We start from the raw sequence: 4,883 nt of genomic DNA, 5'->3' as shown, positions 1-4,883 counted from the left end.
TATATTGTGCCTCAGAGAGAACCTCTTTGGGTTGAATCTGTTTGGAAACTTTTGAGTTTTCTGGATCTGAATGTCCATATTTGTCCTAAGATTTGAAGATTTTTCAGCAATTATGTCATTAAATATGCCTTTTGTCCCTTTCTCTCTCTTTTCTCTTTCTGGAACTCCCATAATGTGAAAATTTGTTCACTTAATGATGTCCCATAAGTCCCAAAGACTGTCTTCACTCTTTTCATTCTGTTTTCATTTTTTTCTCTAAGAGTCATTTCAAAAGAACTGTCTTCAAGTTTATAAATTCTTTCTTCTACTTGATGTAAATTTTTGTTTCTTTAGGGTCAGTTACTGGAGAATTATTGTGTTCCCCTGGTGGTGTCACATTGCTTTTGTTTGTTTGTTTCTTATGTACCAGCATTGATGTTCTGCATCTGGTGGTATAGTCATCTCTTCCAAACTTTACAGAGTGGCTTTTGTAAAAGACTTTCACCACCATATGGGCCTGAGGGTGCCAGCTCAACAGAGTGCAATGGTTCTGATTCCATACGGGTGCAGTGGTATAATTACCATGCAGCTTCTTCATTTGTCATCAATGTTAATGATGACTGTAGGTGTCTCAGTGGTCTAGGCTGCAGGGATTATGGCAGTGATGGTGGCTGCTTAGGTTATTAGGGCAAGGGCTTTAGGGATCCTCCTATTCTTATCTTTCTCACTGTGGGAAATCACAGCCATAAGAGGATCTCTCTTAGTATTGGGACTGACATGGGTCACAGGCAGCTATTGTAGCCATACGGATGACAGTGGCACTAGAATCCAGGTCATAGATGTTCAGAGCAGCTGCAAAGCTGGTTTCCTGGGCTTGACGTCTTATAAAACTAATGTAGCACCAGGGACTTGAAGTGCCAGTTTACTCTCCAAAGCTCGAGTGAATGCTGTTCTCCCACTAACCTGGGGTCTGCTGCTCTGAGGCATACTCCAGGAGCTTGGGCTCAAGGGGCTGTGATTTAGCAGTGGTTCTCTGGTTCTGAGCCTGGTGGGGAGGGGCACAACACTGGCGTAACTCTGGGAAAGAATGGGTGCTCTGGAGGGCCCCAAGATGGCTTGCTACTGTGGTACAGTACTGGCTAAACCTCCAGGACAGAGAGGTGCAGTGGCTACTCACTCTCAGAGCAGTACACACTGTAGCAGGGTTTGGACCCCAGTAGCAAGGCACAGCTGCAGTTCAGTACTGAGGACCCAAGAGAGCATAGTGTCAGCTCGGACTCTGGGTGATAAAGTACCATGCTGTGGTGACTCTGGGCCTTAAGATGATGGGACCCGACAGTAGCCCAGGCTCTGTAAGGTCAAGTGCAACAGCAGTAAGGACCCAGGAATGTGAAGATGTCCCTGTGGCTGTGCCCAAGGGGGAAGTGGGCTGATGCAGAGCAGTGCAGCAATGACTCCACTTCCCGTAGAGGCAGGGTGCTCAGCAGTTCAGGCTATGGGTCCAGCTCCAGGTGGGCAGGAGACTATGACTGTTTGTCCTGGACTGTGGAGTGCCACAGTTCAGCCAAGGCTCTGATTCCCTAGGACGTGAGTCACCATGTCTGCTTGGCCCCGGAAAGCCTGGCTACATGAGTCAGTGGAGTCCCTGGATCACAGGGAGTGGGTGACTGCCTTAGCTGTGGTGCTAAGGGGCACAACTGCTGTGGTGTGAAGGAGACCTGGGGTACCTAGGAGCAGAGTGCTGCCTCAGCTGTGGCACCAAGGGGGTGTGACTGCTCTGATGTGAAGGAGGCTGGATTGTCCCAGGGGTGGGATGCTGCCTCCGCTGTAGCACCAGGGATATGACTGCTCTGGAATTTCTAGGCTTCAAATCACCGGAGGTGGGATGCTGCCTCCGCTGTAGCACCAGGGATATGACTGCTCTGGAATTTCTAGGCTTCAAATCACCGGAGGTGGGACACCACTTCTGCTCAGCCCTAAGGAAAGGGTAAACCAGCGACTAGGATAGGGGACAAAGTGGTTCTGTGGTACCTTGGCCCTAGTGGTCAGGTTATAGCAGCAGCTTTGCCCCATGATGGCTCGCTCTTGAGTGTGGTACAGTGCTGGCTAAACCTCCAGGATGGAGAGATTCAGTGGCTACTCACTCCCAGAGCAAGCCACGCTCTAGCAGTGGCTCAGGGTCTGAGAGGGCACAGAGTAGTAGCAGCACAGGCCACAGAGGGGTGGGGCACAGTGTCTGCTTTTTCTCTGGGTGTAGCCCAGGATTTAGACTCCAAGGAGCTCCCTCAAGTGCGCTCAGAACCTGCGAGGATGACAGCAGCGTCCAGCAGTGAAGACTGAAGTTGTCCACAGCCATGGAGGGGCTTCTGGGTCCTCTTCCTTGCGTTTCTTCATGGGAAGAAGTCCCTCCTAGCTCCTAGGGGGTTTGATTGTGGGCGGCAGGGGTGTGGCAGAGGCGAGGTGTCTCCTTCCTTTCTCTATGTGATCATCCTGAGTTTGTGTGCTTTGCCCGATTTGGGCTGTTTCTTTGTTGTTCTCCAGTGCTCTCCTTTATTTATGTATTTATTTATTTTGTCAAAATGTGGTTGTATATTCATTGTTTGGGGCTTTTTGTGGTAAGGAAAGGACACTAGGAGGGTCTAAACAGCCATCCTGTTGACTTTACATCTCCGATTTGGGACTTTGGAATGGGGAAGCAATCTGAAGGGACTGAATAAGAAGCATCACATTGATGTGATAAAAGTCCTTCTGCATGCTATTCTGATTTTTAACGTCAGTTGAATATACAAATTGTTGTTGTTGTTGTCTTTTTATTGAGACATCATAGTTGTACATATTTTTGAGGTACATGTGTCATTCCGATCCATGTACACAACGTGTAAAAATCAAATCAGGGTATTTGGGATATCTGTCACTTCAAACTTTTATCTTTTTTTGTGTTGGGAACATTACAATTCTTTTCTTCTTGACTATTTTGAAATATGCAATAAATTACTATTAATTATAATTTTCCTACTGTATTATCAAATACTAGAACTTATTCCTTTCATCTGACTGAATTTTTGTACCCATTAACCCAAGGGACCCCACCCTCCAAGTTGCAGTCTGGTACTGGTCCGAGGCCTGTTAGGAACTGGGCTGCACAGCAGGAGGTGAGCAGCTGGTGAGCGAGCATTACTGCCTGAGCCTCACCTCCGGTCAGATCAGTGGTGGCATTAGATTCTCATAGGATCATGAACCCTATTGTGAGCTGCACATGTGAGGAATCTAGGTTGAGCACTCTTCATGAGAATCGAACTAACGCCTGATAATCTGAGGAGGAACAGTTTCATCCCGAAACCATCCCCCTTCCCCTCACCACCCCATCCATGGAAAAATTGTCTTCCATGAAACTGGCCCCTGGTGCCAAAAAGGTTGGGGACCGTTACATTAACCAACTTCCCTTCATCCCCCGCTCTGCCTTCCCAGCCTCTGGTAACCACAATCCTACTGTCTACCTCTGTGAGATCCACTTTTTTAGTTCCCACATGTGAGTGAGAATGTACAGTCTTTGTCTTTCTGTGCATAGCTTATTTCACTAAGCAAAATGTCATCCAGTTGCATCCATGCTGCTGCAAATGGCAGAATCTCATTTGTTAATGTCTAAACAATATTCCATTGTGTGTGTATATATCTATATGCCCACACACACCACATTTTCTTTATGTGGATGGACACTTAGATGTGCTCCATATCTTGGCTATTGTGAATAATGCTGTAAATACATTGGAGTGCAGATATCTCTTGGATATACTGATTTTCTTTCTTTTAGATATATACCCACCAGTGAGATTGCTGTATCTTCTAATAGTTCTATTTTTATTTTTTTAAGAATATCCATACAAATTCTTCATGTGACTGATTTTAGTTGTAGACACTAAAGAGGAGCTGAGTATCAAAGTGAGATCAATGTGCTGTAGAAAAAGAAGACATTAATGAAACATATAAGGCCCAAAAACAATAATGTCATGGGAGTATAGACCCAAGGAATTTACAGATATCTTGGAAAGGGTTTAGTGTTTTCTTAGATTATAAAATTAAAGATTGAGGCAATTCTAAACATAGCCAAAAGGTTTAGAAAGCTACAACTGATATCTAGGTTTCAAATCATTTAGTCAAATTCCACCCCTTACCATGTACAAAATATAAATCTAAAGTTATTTAGCAGTATTTAGCTAGATATATTCAACTGATAGATTATTTTATATGAATTGACATCTTCACAATATTAAGACTTTTCTTTCTTAGTATTGTGAAGAAATATTGTGAAGGATATTGCAAGTCCTCCCCACCTACTCCCTTCCTGTGTCCTCCAGGAGGGTCAACAGAATGAGCCTTTTATCAAAGATGTGAGAAATAAATTCATGAAGGAAGCACTCAGCATCCTTGAAGCATTCCGTGGTGGAAACGCTTTTACTCATTGAGGAAGAAAACAGAAATGTTATAAAGTTTTCTTCTGATAGAAGAAATTTATTACTGGGTATTTTCTCTCTTGTAGTTGCAATTGTGAAGGGTATATTTCCATTATATTTTCTGTTAGTGTTAAAATACAGAACTATTAATTTTGGATTAATTTTATAAATGACAAATTTTCCTGAATTATAGTATTATAGTTAAACTCTGCCACAACACGATAAATGGTTTCAAAAATTTTAACTCCATAAAATGTGGGATTATATTATTTTAAGGTTAATGAACTATCTGGCCCAAGTCTATATATAGGAGTTCTAATGTCCACTTGTAAAATCCAAATGTATCCCAAGTCTTCATGCCAACCATTCTCATTTACATATCAATGGGGACAATTTTGGACCTGGCGGCTGGTTGGAACTTACAGCATAGCAGCAGTGATTCTAAATATCTTG

The sequence above is a fragment of the Mandrillus leucophaeus genome, unplaced genomic scaffold (genome assembly GCF_000951045.1).
Source record: "Mandrillus leucophaeus isolate KB7577 unplaced genomic scaffold, Mleu.le_1.0 Scaffold218, whole genome shotgun sequence".
In the NCBI taxonomy this organism is placed as follows: Eukaryota; Metazoa; Chordata; class Mammalia; order Primates; family Cercopithecidae; genus Mandrillus; species Mandrillus leucophaeus.
Note: the sequence above shows the minus strand (reverse complement) of the source record.